A 16,523-nucleotide genomic window follows, 5' to 3' on the forward strand; every position below is an offset into this window, starting at 1 on the left:
CTATTTGAATACCATGGTCTTCCTCTAGGGGATCTATTTCATAGGTTCTCTGTTATCGGTCGTAGAGATTTCTTCTCCTACCTCCCTTTTCAGATCGACGATATATACTCTTATATACCATTACCTCTATTGATTCTCGTTTCAGTACTGGTTTGGCTATTATTATTATTATTATCGGTTATTTGTAGAGCGCCAACAGATTCTGCAGCGCTATAAACAAAGGGGGAGTACAACAAAACAATTATAGGGTAGAGGGCCCTGCCAAGAGTTGCATTGTTGTAGTCAGCTCTTAAGAAGGTGATCTACAAACAGCTGGACTTTTAGGCTTACATGCTAAGAGGGTTCAGGGGATTGCAGTGGAGGAGAGGAACTGGTATTAGGAAAGGTTAGCGTAGGTTGTATGCGTCCCTGAACAGTAGAGTCTTTAGGGAGCACTTGAAGCTTTTACAACTAGAAGAGAGTCTTGTGGAGCGAGGCAGAGAGTTCCACAAGATGGGAGCCAGTCTGGAGAAGTCCTGTAAACGGGAGTGTGATGAGGTGACAAGAGAGGAGAGTAGGAGGTCATGAGTAGAGCGAAGGGGACGGGAGGGAGAGTATCTGGAGGCAAGGTCTGAGATGTAGGGGGGAGCAGTGCAGTTGAGGGCTTTGTATGTAAGAGTGAGAGTTTTGTGTTTGATCCTAGAGGCAAGAGGAAGCCAGTGAAGGGATTGGCAGAGAGGCGCAGATGAAAAGCGACGTGTAAGGAAGATGAGTCTGGCAGAGGCATTCATTATGGATTGTAAAGGAGCTAGGCGGCAGGTAGGGAGACCAGAGAGGACAGAGTTGCAGTAATCAAGGCGGGAATGAGAGAGTGGACTAAAATCTTGTGTCTTGTGTAAGGAAGTGTCTAATTTTAGAGATGTTTTTAAGGTGGAAGTGGCAGGCTGTAGCCAAGGACTGAATGTGAGGAGTGAAGGAAAGATCTGAGTCAAATGTGACCCCGAGACATCGGGCATGCGGGGTAGGGGTAATGATGGAGTTGTCGACAGTTATAGAGATATTGGGGGTGGAGATTTTGGAAGAAGGGGGGGGGGGGGAAATGAGGAGCTCAGTTTTGGAGAGATTTAGCTTGAGGTAGTGAGAGGACATCCAGGAAGAGATGTGAGAAAGACAGTTAGTAACACCGGTTAGCAAGGAAGGAGATAGGTCTGGTGCAGAGAAGTAGATTTGGGTGTCATCGGCATACAAATGATATTGGAAACCCTGGGACTTAATTAGGGAACCTAGTGATGACGTATAGATTGAGAAGAGAAGGGGATTGAGGACAGAGCCTTGCGGTACTCCGACAGAAAGTGGTGACGGGGCAGAGGAGGCCCCAGAGAAGGCTACACTGAAGGTACGGTTTGACAGGTAGGAAGAGAGCCATGAAAGGGCTGTGTCACAGATGCCGAAGGATTGGAGGGTTTTTTAGCAAAAGAGGGTGGTCGACTGTGTCAAAGGCTGCGGACAGATCAAGGAGGATAAGCAGAGAGAAGTGGCCTTTTGATTTAGCTGTAAGTAGGTCGTTGGTGACCTTAACAATAGCTGTCTCTGTGGAGTGATAGGGACGAAATCCAGATTGCAGCGGGTCAAGAAGGGAGTTTAAAGTAAGGAAATGGGATAGGCGTGCATATACTAGTTTTTCAAGAAGCTTTGAAGCAAGAGGAAGGAGGGAAATAGGGCGGTAGTTGGATGGGGAGGTAGGATCAAGGGAAGGTTTTTTGAGGATAGGTGTGACCAGTGCATGTTTCATCGATGAGGGAAATGTACCAGTGCTGAGGGAGAGGTTGAAAATGTGTGTTAGTATAGGGGTAAGGGTAGCAGAGAGAGAGGGGAGCAGCTGTGAGGGGATAGGGTCAAGGGGACAGGTAGTGAGGTAAGAGCGCAGTATAAGTGCCGAAACTTCTTCCTCAGTAACAGGGGAGAATGAACTAAGTTTCAGGTTATGAGGGTTGTGGTTGAGTGAGAGTATTTGAGGGGGGGAGAGAATGGAATTATGTTGAGAGCCGATTTCATGTCTGATGGGAGTCAATTTTGTTAATGAAGTGACTGGCAAAGTCTTGAGCTGACAGAGAAGTTGTATTAGGAAGTGGGGGAGGGCGGAGGAGAGTATTGAAAGTGGAGAACAGACGTTTTGGGTTTGAAGAAAGATTAGAGATAAGAGTAGAGAAGTAGTGTTGCTTGTAGAGATTAAGGGCAGAGTAGTAGGAGTTCAAGATGAATTTGTAATGAAGAAAATCAGCTGAACTCCGTGATTTTCTCCAATGCCGTTCAGCAGTACGGGAACATCTGCGTAGGTACCGTGTCAGAGGAGTATGCCAGGGCTGGGGATGAGTGTTTGATTTCCGAGCAGTGGTAAGAGGGGCGAGATTGTCAAGGACGGATATAAGGGTGGAATTATAGTGGCAGATAGATTGTTCAGGGCAGGAAAAGGATGAGAGGAGCTGTTTAAGGGAATTAGCAAGTTGTTGCTGATCTAAAGACCTAATGCTTCTGTGAAGTTTGGTGTGAGGAGTAGAAGGTGGGAGAGTTGTAGGAAGGGATGATATGTTGCAGGTAAGGAGATGGTGGTCAGAAAGAGGAAAAGGGGAGTTTGAGAAGTTTGAGAGAGTGCATCGATAGCTAAAGATCAGGTCAAGAGAGTGACCGTCTTTGAGTGGGAGAATCAGTCCATTGTGACAGACCGAAAGAGGAAGTGGCTATCTACTATATGTAGATGAGTGTCTTAGGGTAAGTAAGTCTTATTTCTATTTATGACACTCTAAGCTATGGTTGGGCACTTTATATGTAAAGTTCTAGATATATATGTTAAACTTATATTTGCCATGATTCAAGATAATCAGTATTCCTTCTTTCAGACTGTCAGTTTAATTTTTTTGGGAAAATGCATATGAATTTTCTTACCTTAAAAATTTTCAATTGACTTTTTCTTAATTGCGGGCTTTTAGACTCGCCGGTGCAGAAAATGCTTCAATTTATTGTGTCATTTTTGGCGCAAAAAATTTCATTTTCGGCGTCATAGCTGACGCCGGAATTTTTGTGGTTGCATCATTTTTGACGTATGTGTGATACGGACGTTTTTGGCGCCAAAAAATATGGGCGTCATTCTTGGTGCCAAAAAATGTGGGCGTTATACTTGGCGCCAAAATGTGGGCGTCAAACTTGGCGCCAGTTTTTTTCACATTATTTCAGTCTCACTTTTTTGTTGCTTCTGGTTTCTAGAGGCTTGTTTTGTTTTGCATTTTTCCCCATTCCTGGAACTGTCATTTAAGGAATTTGATAATTTTGCTTTATATGTTGTTTTTTCTATTACATATTGCAAGATGTCACTACCTGACCCTGGATCAGAATCTACTGCCTGATGTTGGTTCTACCAAAGCTAAGTGCATTTGTTGTAAACTTTTGGTAACTGTTCCTCCGGCTGTAGTTTGTGTTGTCATGACAAACGCAGATAATATTTCCATTTAGTAATACTCCATTACCTGTTGTTGTTCCTTCAACATCTAATGTTCAGGATGTTCCTGTTAATGTAAGAGAATTTGTTTCTATTTCTATTCGGTAGGCTCTGTCTGTTGTTCCTCCTTCTAGTAAACGTAAGAGGTCTTTTAAAGCTTCTCATATTTCAGATGAATTTTTAAATGACCGCCATCATTCTGACTTATCTATTTCTGATGAGGATCTATCTGGTTCAGAAGATTCTGCTTCAGATATTGACACTGATAAATCTTCATATTTGTTTAAGATGGAGTTTAGTCGTTCTTTACTTAAAGAAGTGTTGATTGCTTTAGATATGGAGGAGTCTAGTCCTCTTGATATTAAAACTAATAAGCGTTTAAATTCAGTTTTTAAACCTCATGTAGTTATTCCAGAAGTTTTTCCAATTCCTGATGCTATTTCAGAAGTAATTTCTAGGGAACGGAATAGTGTGGGTACTTCATTTACTCCTTCTCCAAGGTTTAAGAAATTGTACCCTTTGCCATCTGATAGATTAGAGTTTTGGGAAAAAATCCCCAAAGTTGATGGGGCTATCTCTACTCTTGCTAAACGTACTACTATTCCTACGGCATATAGTACTTATTTTAAGGATCCTTTAGATAGGAAGCTTGAATCCTTTCTAAGGAAGGCTTATTTATGTTCAGGTAATCTTCTTAGCCCTGCTATTTCTTTGGCTGATGTTGCTGCAGCTTCCACCTTCTGGTTGGAGGCTTTAGCGCAACAAGTGTCAGACCATAATGCTTATAGCATTGTTAAACTTCTTCAACATGCTAATAACTTTGTTTGTGATGCCATTTTTGATATCATTAGAATTGATGTCAGGTATATGTCTTTAGCTATTTTAGCTAGAAGGGCTTTATGGCTTAAGTCTTGGAATGCAGATATGACTTCTAAGTCAAAGTTGCTTTCTCTTTCTTTCCAAGGTAATAAATTATTTGGTTCTCAGTTGGATTCAATAATTTCAACTGTTACTGGGGGGAAGGGAGCCTTTTTGCCTCAGGACAAAAATCTAAATAAATATAGGGCTGCTAGTCGTTTTCGTTCCTTTCGTCAGAATAAGGAACAAAAGCCTGACCCTTCCCCTAAAGGAACAGTTTCCGTTTGGAAATCTTCTCCAGTCTGGAATAAATCCAAGCCTTTTAGAAAGTCAAAACCAGCTCCCAAATCCGCATGAAGGTGCGGCCCTCATTCCAGCACAGCTAGTAGGGGGCAAGTTACGATTTTTCAAAGATGTTTGGATCAATTAGATTCAAAGTCTTTGGATTCAGAACATTGTTTCACAAGGGTACAGAATAGGTTTCAAGGTGAGACCGCCTGTGAGAAGATTTTTTCTCTCACACATTCCAGTAAAGGCTCAGGCGTTTCTGAAATGTGTTTCAGACCTAGAGTTGGCTGGGGTAATTGTGCCAGTTCCAGTTGTGGAACGGGGTCTGGGGTTTTACTCAAATCTGTTCATTGTACCAAAGAAGGAGAATTCCTTCAGACCAGTTCTGGATCTAAAAATATTGAATCGTTATGTAAGGATACCAACATTCAAAATGGTGACTATAAGGACTATTCTGCCTTTTTTGTTCAGCAAGGGCATTATATGTCTACAATAGACTTACAGGATGCATATCTTCATATTCCAATCCATCCAGATCACTTTCAGTTTCTGAGATTCTCTTTTCTAGACAAGCATTACCAGTTTGTTGCTCTTCCGTTTGGCCTAGCAACAGCTCCAAGGATCTTTTCAAAGGTTCTTGGTGCCCTTCTCTCTGTAATCAGAGAACAGGGTATTGCGGTATTTCCTTATTTGGACGATATCTTGGTACTTGCTCAGTCTTTACATTCTGCAGAATCTCATACGAATCAACTTGTGTTGTTTCTTCAAAGACATGGTTGTAGGATCAATTTACCAAAGAGTTCCTTGATTCCTCGGACAAGGGTAACCTTTTTGGGTTTCCAAATAGATTCAGTGTCCATGACTTTGTCTCTAACAGAAAAGAGACGTCTGAAATTGGTTTCAGCTTGTCGAAACCTTCAGTCTCAATCATTCCCTTCGGTAGCTTTGTGCATGGAAATTCTAGGTCTCATGACTGCTGCATCGGACGCGATCCCTTTTGCTCGTTTTCACATGAGACTTCTCCAGCTTTGTATGCTGAACCAGTGGTGCAGGGATTATACAAAGATATCACAATTAATATCCTTAAATCCCAATGTTCAATCTTCTCTGACTTGGTGGTTGGATCACCATCGTTTAATTCAAGGGGCCTCTTTTGCTCGTCCAACCTGGACTGTGATCTCAACAGATGCGAGTCTTTCAGGTTGGGCAGCTGTATGGGGATCTCTGACAGCCCAGGGGGTTTGGGAATCTCAGGAGGCGAGATTACCAATCAGTATTTTGGAACTCCGTGCGATTTTCAGAGCTCTTCAGTTCTGGCCTCTTCTGAAGAGAGAATCGTTTTATTTTTTTTCAGACAGACAATGTCACAACCGTGGTATATGTCAATCATCAAGGTGGGACTCACAGTCCTCAGGCTATGAAATAAGTATCTCTGATACTTTTATGGGCGGAATCCAGCTCTTGTCTGATTTCTGCGGTTCACATCCCAGGTATAGACCATTGGGAAGCGGATTATCTCAGTCGCTCAGTCGTTCGTTTGTACTGCTGGTAGCTCCAGCATGGCCGCACAGGTTTTGGTATGCGGATCTCGTTCGGATGGCCAGTTGCCAACCTTGGACACTTCCGTTAAGGCCAGACCTTCTATCTCAAGGCCCATTTTTCCATCAGGATCTCAAATCATTAAATTTGAAGGTATGGAGATTGAACGCTTAATACTTAGTCATAGAGGTTTCTCTGATTCAGTGATTAATACTATGTTACAGGCTCGTAAATCTGTGTCTAGAAAGATCTATTACCGAGTTTGGAAGACTTGCATTTCTTGGTGTTCTCATAAATTCTCTTGGCATTCTTTTAGAATTCCTAGAATTTTACAGTTTCTTCAGGATGGTTTGGAAAAAGGTCTGTCTGCAAGTTCCTTGAAAGGACAAATCTCTGCTCTTTCTGTACTTTTTCACAGAAAGATTGCTAATCAATCTGATATTCATTGTTTTATACACGCTTTGGTTCGTATTAAGCATGTCATTAAGTCAATTTCTCCTCCTTGGAGTCTTAATTTGGTTCTGAGGGCTTTACAGGCTCCTCCGTTTGTACCTATGCATTCTCTGGATATTAAATTACTTTCTTGGAAAGTTTTATTCCTTTTGGCCATCTCTTCTGCTAGAAGAGTTTCTGAGTTATCTGCTCTTTCTTGTGATTCTCCTTTTCTGATTTTTCATCAGGATAAGGCGGTGTTGCGGACTTCATTTAATTTTTTACCTAAAGTTGTGAATTCTAACAACATTAGAAGAGAAATTGTTGTCCCTTCTTTGTGTCCTAATCCTAAGAATTCTCTGGAGAGATCTTTACATTCTTTGGATGTAGTTAGAGCTTTGAAATATTATGTTGAAGCTACTAAAGATTTCAGGAAGACTTCTAGTCTATTTGTTATCTTTTCTGGTTCTAGGAAAGGTCAGAAGGCTTCTGCCATTTCTTTGGCATCTTGGTTAAAGTCTTTTGATTCAAATCCCCGCCTCAAAGGATTACGGCTCATTCTACTAGGTCAGTTTCTACTTCCTTGGCTTTTAAGAATTAAGCTTCTGTTGATCAGATTTGCAAAGCAGCAACTTGGTCTTCTTTGCGTACTTTTACTAAATTCTACCATTTTGATGTTTTTTCTTCTTCTGAAGCAGTTTTTGGTAGAAAAGTACTTCAGGCAGCTGTTTCAGTTTGATTCTTCTGCTTAAAATTTCAGTTTTTTTTCATTATAAGATTAAAACTTTTTGATTTGGGTTATGGATTATTTTTTCAGCGGAATTGGCTGTCTTTATTTAATCCCTCCCTCTCTAGTGACTCTTTCGTGGAAGTTCCACATCTTGGGTATCTGCTATCCCATACGTCACTAGCTCATGGACTCTTGCCAATTATATGAAAGAAAACATAATTTATGTAAGAACTTGCCTGATAAATTCATTTCTTTCATATTGGCAAGAGTCCATGAGGCCCACCCTTTTTGTGGTGGTTATGATTTTTTTGTATAAAGCACAATTATTCCAATTCCTTTTTAGATGCTTTCGCTCCTTTTTTATCACCCCACTTCTTGGCTATTCGTTAAACTGAATTGTGGGTGTGGTGAGGGGTGTATTTATAGGCATTTTGAGGTTTGGGAAACTTTGCCCCTCCTGGTAGGAATGTATATCCCATAACTCACTAGCTCATGGACTCTTGCCAATATGAAAGAAATGAATTCATCAGGTAAGTTCTTACATAAATTATGTTTTTCCTCAGGGGGATATGGAAGAAGATTTCTTCCCTGAGGTTTGATGATCTTAGCATTTGTAACTAAGATCCACGCTGGTTCCCACAAGACTTCTGAAGGTAACCATGAGACATCTTCAGTGTGGAGACCGGTTTCATGCTACAAGCAGCATTAAGGTATGTGCAGACTTTTTTTCTGAGGAGACTTGGTGTATCAGAAATTTTAATAAGAGGGGTTTTACTGGAGTCCTTATATTATATTTATCATTAGTTGATATTTGGGCATTATGTGACATGGGAGACAATTTGATGTTTTTTATTTTTGGCACTTAAAACTTATTGGTTTTATGCTTGAGGGTTGTATTGTGTGTGTATTTCTACTTTAGTGCAAAACTGCATTTCCCATGCAGTGTTTGGGGCCTACTCCGACTTTTGACCTTAAGGGGCGGAGCCTATTCTGGCGCATTTTCTTCAGGCTTAGCAGCAGCAAACAGTAACTTGGTGGCTCTTGGACTGTGTAGCTGGTCTGAAGGGTTGGAAACTTGATTTGAAGTACTCTGGGGGCAGGTAGGCGTCACAGCAGAGCTGTGGGGAGGTGCAGAGTGTATTTTTATCTATCTTTTGACTAGATGTTTATATAAGTACTTCTAAAGCCTTATTTCTGCCCTTGCTTCTGGGTGCAGTAATTTTTGGATTAACCAACGATATTTAAGTTAAATTTGGAAATAATTTAACGTTTTTTGTGCATTTTGGAAAAATTGTTCACTTTTTCTTTTCTTAAAGGCACAGTACACGTTTTTTCTAATGTTTATTTTATGCTATAAATAAGTGTTTAAACGACTTTTGTGGTATTACTAGTCTGTTCAACATGTCTGACATTGAGGTTTCTCATTGTTCTATGTGTTTAGAAGCTATTGTGCAACCCCCTCTAACATTGTGTAACTTTTGAAAGGGCTTTACAATGTAAAAAGCATATTTTAAATAAAGTAAGTGTGCCTAAGGATGATTCTCAGTCTGAAGAGAATCAGGATATGCCATCCAATTTTCCCCAAATGTCACAACCTTTAACGCCCACTCAAGCGACGCCAAGTACTTCTAGTGCGTCTAATTCTTTTACTCTGCAGGAGATGGCTGCAGTTATGTCAACTACCCTTACAGAGGTATTGTCTAAATTTCCAGTGTTGCAGGGTAAACGCAGTAGGTCAGGTATTAATGTACATACTGAATCCTCTGATGCTTTATTAGCTATTTCCAATGTTCCCTCACAGTGCTCTGAGTTTGGGATCAGGGAATTACTGTCTGAGGGTGAAATTTCTGATTTAGGGAATGTTTTGCCTCAGACAGATTCGGATGCTATGTCATTTAAATTTAAACTTGAACACCTCCGCCTGTTACTTAGGGAGGTTTTAGCGATTCTGGATGATTGTGACCCTATTATGATTCCTCCAGAGAAATTGTGTAAAATGGATAAATATTTGGAAGTACCTACTTACACTGATGTTTTTCCGGTTCCTAAGAGAATTTCAGAAATTGTTAGAAAGGAATGGGATAGACCAGGTATAGCGTTTTCTCCTCCTCCTAATTTTAAGAAAATGTTTCCCATATCAGATACCATTCGGGAATCATGGCAAACGGTCCCTAAGGTAGAGGGAGCTATTTCTACCCTAGTTAAGCGTACTACTATACCCATTGAGGATAGTTGTGCTTTCAAAGACCCTATGGATAAGAAATTAGAGGGTCTTCTAAAGAGATTATTTGTTAATTAGGGGTTTCTTTTACAACCTACGGCTTGCATTGTTCCAGTAACTACTGCAGCAGCTTTTTGGTTTGAGGCTCTAGAAGAGTCTCTTAAGGTTGAGATTCCATTAGATGACATCTTAGATAGAATTAAGGCTCTCAGCTAGCTAATTCTTTTATTACTGATGCCGCTTTTCAAATTGCTAAATTAGCTGCAAAAAATGCAGGATTTGCTATTTTAGTACGTAGGGCATTGTGGTTCAAATCTTGGTCTGCTGATGTGTCATCAAAACATAAGCTTTTAGCTATTCCCTTTAAAGGTAAGACCCTTTTCGGGACAGAATTGAAGGAAATCATTTCTGATATTACAGGAGGTAAAGGCCATGCCCTACCTCAGGATAAATCGGTAAAATGAGGGGTAAACAGAATAATTTTCATTCCTTTTGGAACTTTAAAGGAGGACCCACCGCTGCTTCTTCTTCCTCAAAGCAGGAAGGGAATTTTACCCAATCTAAGTCAGTCTGGAGACCTAATCAGAATTGGAATAAGGGTAAACAATCTAAAAAGCCCGCTGCTGCTCCTAAGATAGCATGAAGGGGCGGCCCCCGATCCGGGACTGGATCTAGTACGGGGCAGACTCTCTTTCTTTGCTCAGGCTTGGGTAAGAGATGTTCAGGATCCCTGGACACTAGAAATAGTGACCCACTTTTATCAATTGGAATTCAATGACTTTGTCCCAAGAGGGAGATTTCATCTTTCAAAGTTATCTGCAAACCAGATAAAAAGAGAGGCGTTCTTACGCTGTGTAAAAGACCTTTCTACTATGGGAGTAATTTATCCAGTTCCAAAATTATAACGGGGACAGGGGTTTTACTCAAAGCTATTTGTGGTTCCCAAAAAAGAGGGAACTTTCAGACCAATTTTAGATCTCAAGTGTCTAAACAAGTTTCTCAGAGTCCCATCGTTCAAAATGGAGACTATACGAACAATCTTACCAATGATCCAGGAGGGTCAATATATGACTACCGTGGATTTAAAGGATGCTTACCTTCATATTCCAATCCACAAGGATCATCATCGGTGTCTAAGGTTTGCCTTCTTGGACAAACATTATCAGTTTGTGGCTCTTCCTTTCGGGTTGGCCACAGCACCCAGAATCTTCACGAAGGTTCTAGGGTCTCTTTTGGCGGTTCTCAGACCGCAAGGAATAGCGGTGACGCCTTATCTGGATGATATTCTGATTCAGGCGTCAACATATCATCTGACAAACTCTCACAAGGACACAGTGTTGTCTTTTCTGAGAACCCACGGCTGGAAGGTGAACATAGAGAAGAGTTCACTTGTCCCACAGACAAGGGTTCCTTTCTTGGGAACTCTGATAGACTCGGTAGCCATGAAATTTTTTCTGACGGAGGTCAGAAAATCAAAGATTCTAAATACTTGCCGAGCACTTCAGTCCATCCCTCGGCCATCAGTGGCTCAGTGTATGGAGGTAATTGGATTTATGGTAGCGGCAATCAACATCGTTCCATTTGCTCGCTTTCATCTCAGATCACTCCAACTATGCATGCTCGGACAGTGGAATGGGGATTATGCGGATTTATCTCCTCAGATAAATCTGGCTCAAGAGACCAGAAACTCTCTTCTTTGATGGTTGTCCCCGGATCATCTGTCCCAAGGACTTGTTTCCGCAGACCCTTGTGGGTGATAGTGACAACAGATGCCAGCCTTCTGGGCTGGGGTGCAGTTTGGAACTCCCTAAAGGCTCAGGGTGTTTGGACTCAAGTGGAGTCTCTACTTCCAATTAATATTCTAGAACTGAGAGCAATATTCAATACGCTTCAGGCGTGGCCTCAGTTGGCTTCGGTCAAATTCATCAGATTCCAGTCGGACAACATCACGACTGTGGCATTTATCAATCATCAGGGGGGAACAAGGAGTTCCTTAGCGATGATAGAGGTATCCAAGATAATCAGTTGGGCGGAGGCCCACTCTTGTCATCTGTCAGCAATCTACATCCCAGGAGTAGAGAACTGGGAAGCAGATTTTCTAAGTCGGCAGACTTTTCATCCGGGGGAGTGGGAACTTCACCCGGAGGTATTTGCCTCATTGATTCTCAGATGGGGCAGACCGGAATTGGATTTGATGGCATCTCGACAGAATGCCAAGCTTCCAAGATACGGATCCCGGTCAAGGGATCCTCAGGCCGAACTGATAGATGCCTTGGCAGTGCCTTGGTTGTTCAGCCTAGCTTATGTGTTTCCGCCGTTTCCTCTCCTCGCGTGATTGCTCAAATCTAACAGGAGAGAGCTTCAGTGATCCTGATAGTGCCTGCATGGCCACGCAGGATTTGGTATGCGGATCTAGTGGACATGTCCTCTCTGCCACCGTGGAAACTTCCATTGAGACAGGACCTTCTCATTCAAGGTCCTTTCCAACATCCAAATCTAATTTCTCTGCAGCTGACTGCGTGGAGATTGAATGCTTGATTTTATCGAAGCGAGGATTCTCTGATTCGGTCATCAATACTTTGATATAGGCTAGAAAGCCTGTCACTAGAAAAATCTATCATAAGATATGGTGTAAATATCTTTATTGGTGTGAATCCAAGAGTTACTCATGGAGTAAAGTTGGGATTTCTAGGATTCTGCCTTTTCTCCAAGAAGGATTGGAGAAAGGGTTATCAGCAAGTTCCTTACGGGGACACATTTCAGCTTAGTCAATTCTGTTTCACAAACGTTTGGCAAATGTACCAGATATACAGTCTTTTTGTCAGGCTTTATCTAGAATTAAGCCTGTATTTAGACCCAGTACTCCTCCCTGGAGTTTGAATTTAGTTCTTAGAGTTCTTCAAGGGGTTCCGTTTGAACCCATGCTTTCCATGGATATCAAATTGTTATCCTGGAAAGTTCTGTTTTTAGGTCGTTTCAAATAAGAATATTAATCAGGAAATTGTTGTTCCTTCCTTATGTCCTAACCCTTCTTCTAAGAAGGAGCATATGTTGCATAATTTGGATGTGGTCCGTGCCTTAAAGTTTTACTTACAGGCAACTAAGGATTTCCGTCAATCTTCTTCTTTATTCATTGCTTATTCTGGAAAGTGTAGGGGTCAGAAAGCTACGTCTACCTCTCTTTCTTTTTGGCTGAGAAGTATCATCCACCTGGCATATGAGACTACTGGACAGCAGCCTCCTGAAAGAATTACGGCTCATTCTACTAGGGCTGTGGCTTCCATATGGGCTTTTAAAAGCGATGCATCTGTTGAACAGATTTGTAAGGCTGTTTTTGGGAGAAGTTCTTCAAGCAGTGGTGCCTTCCGTTTAGGTTCCTGTCTTGTCCCTCCCTTTCATCCGTGTCCTATTGCTTTGGTATTGGTTTCCCACAAGTAAGGATGAAATCCGTAGACTCGTCATATCTTTGTAAAAGAAAACTAAATTTATGCTTACCTGATAAATTACTTTATTTTACGATATGACGAGTCCACGGCCCACCCTGTTCTTTTTAAGACAGTTTTTCTTTATATTTTTTGTAAACTTCAGTCACCTCTGCACCTTTTAGCCTTTCCTTTTTCTCTTCCTATACCTTCGGCCGAATGACTGAGGGTGGAGGGGAAGGGGAGGGGCTATATATACAGCTCTGCTGTGGTGCTCTTTGCCACTTCCTGTTAGCAGGAGGTTAATATCCCACAAGTAAGGATGAAATCCGTGGACTCGTCATATCGTAAAAGAAAGTAATTTATCAGGTAAGCATAAATTTAGTTTTTTGAATAATATTCCACAACACTTGTTTGAACAAGAAGTCTCCATGTAATGATACAAGAATAGATGTTTTCCTAAACAGCAAAGCTTCTGTAAGGAACCTAAAAGCCCCTGTTTCTGGTAAAGAAAACCAAACTGAGACAACAGGATACTATAAGAATACATTCTAAATGCAGATGCTTTAGAGATCTTATAGAGAATTGAGCGGTTTCCTGTTAGATTTAATGAAGATCAAGCTTAAAAGTGTTTCAGATGGTAGTTATGTGCATGTGTGGTTATCAAATTGCTTCTGGAAATGCAGGACCGATCAGACGTTGCTTCCTTCTGTTGATGCAAAAGGCACCTTTTGGATAAACTACAATGTTTGGTTGCCAAAACCACACTGATTTCTTTCATGTAATTGGCAAGAGTCCATGAGCTAGTGACGTATGGGATATACAATCCTACCAGGAGGGGCAAAGTTTCCCAAACCTCAAAATGCCTATAAATACACCCCTCACCACACCCACAATTCAGTTTTACAAACTTTGCCTCCTATGGAGGTGGTGAAGTAAGTTTGTGCTAAGATTTTTACGTTGACATGCGCTTCTCAGCTTTGTTGAAGCCCGATTCCTCTGAGTACAGCGAATGTCAGAGGGACGTAGAGAGTATTACCTATTGAATGCAGTGATTTTCCTAACGGGGGTCAATTTCATAGGTTCTCTGTTATCGGTCGTAGAGATTCATTTCCTACCTCCCTTTTCAGATCAACAATATACTCTCATATACCATTACCTCTACTGATAACTGTTTCAGTACTGGTTTGGCTATCTGCTATATGTGGATGGGTGTTTTCTTTTGGTAAGTATGTTTTTTATTACTTAAGACACCTCAGCTATGGTTTGGCACTTTATACATTAATATAAAGTTTTAAATATATGTATTGTACTTATATTTGCCATGAGTCAGGTTCATGTATTTCCTTTTTGCAGATTGACAGTTTCATATTTGGGGAAAGTATAATATTATGAAATATTTTTTCTTGCCTGGGGTTTGTCTTTTTTCAATTGACTACTTTGTTTTAAATTGCGGGCTGGATTAGGCTCGCAGGTGCGCAAAATGCTTCTATTTATTGCGTTATTTTGGGCGCGAGAATTTTTGGCGCGGGAAGGCACATTCATTGACGCAAGTTCGTCACTTCCGGTGTCATAGTTTACGCCGGGTTGTTCACACAGGGTTGCGTCATTAGTGACGCAAGTGTGTCATTTCCGGATGTGTTAAGTTTTTTTCATTATTTATTACCCCTTTGCTTTTTGCCTCTTGCTTTCTTCTAGTCAGAGGACTATGCTATTTGCATTTTTTCCCATTCCTGAAACTGTCATATAAGGAAATTGATAATTTTGCTTTATATGTTGTTTTTTCTTTTACATTCTGCAAGATGTCTCAATCTGATCCTGCCTCAGAAGTTTCTACTGGAAAATTGCTGCCTGACATCGGTTCTTCCAAAGCTAAGTTTATCTGCTGTAAGATTGCAGAGATTTTATCTCCTAGTGTCGTTTGTAATAGTTGTCATGAGAAGCTTTTACATGCAGAGAGTATTTCCATAAGTAGTAGTACATTGCCAGTTGCAGTTGCTTCAACCTCTAATGTACATGATATACCTGTGAATTTTAAAGAGTTTGTTTCTGACTCTATTCTGAAGCCTTTGTCTGCATTTCCACCTTCTAATAAATGTAAAAGGTCTTTTAAAACTTCTCATAAGGTTGATGAAATTTCAAATTACCGGCAAAATAATGAATTATCCTCTTATGATGAGGATCTATCTGATTCAGAAGATCCTCCCTCAGATATTGACGCTGACAAATCTTCTTATTTATTTAAAATAGAATATATGCGCTCTTTATTAAAAGAAGTATTAATTACTTTGGATATTGAGGAAACTAGTCCTCTTGATATTAAAACCAGTTAACGTTTGAATTCTGTTTTTAAACCTCCTGTGGTTACTCCTGAGGTTTTTCCTATTCCTGATGCTATTTCTGATATAATTTCTAAGGAATGGATTAAGCCGGGTACTCCTTTTAATCCTTCTGCAAGGTTTAAAAAATTGTATCCTTTACCAACAGTTTCAATAGAGTTTTGGGAAAAGATCCCCAAAGTTGATGGGGCTATTTCTACTCTTGCCAAACGAACTACTATTCCTATGGAAGATAGTACTTCCTTTAAAGATCCTTTAGATAGGAAGCTTGAATCTTTTCTAAGGAAAGCCAATTTATATTCAGGTAACCTCCTTGACCTGCAATTACTTTGGCTGATGTTGCAGCTGCTTCAACTTTTTGGTTGGAGAATTTAGTGCAACAAGAATTGGATCCTGATGTTTATAGCATTGTTAGTTTACTGAAACATGCTAATCTTTTCATTTGTGATGCTATTTTTGATATCAAAATTGACGTGAGATCCATGTCTTTAGCTATTTTAGCCAGAAGAGCTTTGTGGCTTAAATCTTGGAATGCTGATATGACTTCTAAGTCTAGATTGCTGCCTATCTTTTTTTTTCAAGGGAATTATTTATTTGGTTCTCAGTTGGATTCTATCATTTCGACTGTTACTGGGGGGGAAAGGAGTTTTTTTGCCTCAGGATAGAAAGCCTAAGGGTAAATCTAAAACTTCTAATCGTTTTCGTTCCTTTCGTCAGTATAAGGAACAAAAATCTAATCCTTCCCCCAAGGAATCTGTTTCCAATTGGAAGCCTTCCTCAAGTTGGAATAAATCCAAGCCTTTTAGGAAACCAAAGTCAGCCCCTAAATCTGCATGAAGGTGCGGCCCTCATTCCAGCTCAGCTGGTAGGGGGCAGATTAAGGCTTTTCAAGGATGTTTGGACAAATTCTGTCCAAAATCTTTGGATTCAGAGCATTGTCTCTCAGGGGTACCGAATAGGATTCAGAGTAAGACCTCCTGTGAGGAGAGTTTTTCTCTCACGCATCCCAGTAAATCCAGTAAAAGCTCAGGCTTTTCTGAAGTGTGTTTCAGAACTGGAAGTTTCAGGGGTAATCATGCCAGCTCCTTCTCAGGAGCAAGGTCTGGGGTTTTATTCAAATCTATTCATTGTCCCAAAGAAAGAAAATTCATTCAGACCAGTTCTGGATCTGAAAATTTTGAATCATTATGTAAGAGTACCAACTTTCAAGATGGTGACTATA

At 40.7% G+C, this 16,523-nt stretch overlaps 1 protein-coding gene across 2 annotated transcripts in view; it reads left to right on the top strand.

The window, feature by feature from the left end:
* STK38L (serine/threonine kinase 38 like) overlaps positions 1–16,523 on the top strand; it is a 205,875-nt gene that overhangs the window by 122,349 nt on the left and 67,003 nt on the right. The gene's annotated exons all lie outside the window — the stretch shown is intronic.

This window comes from Bombina bombina, chromosome 6 (genome assembly GCF_027579735.1).
Source record: "Bombina bombina isolate aBomBom1 chromosome 6, aBomBom1.pri, whole genome shotgun sequence".
Taxonomy (NCBI): Eukaryota; Metazoa; Chordata; class Amphibia; order Anura; family Bombinatoridae; genus Bombina; species Bombina bombina.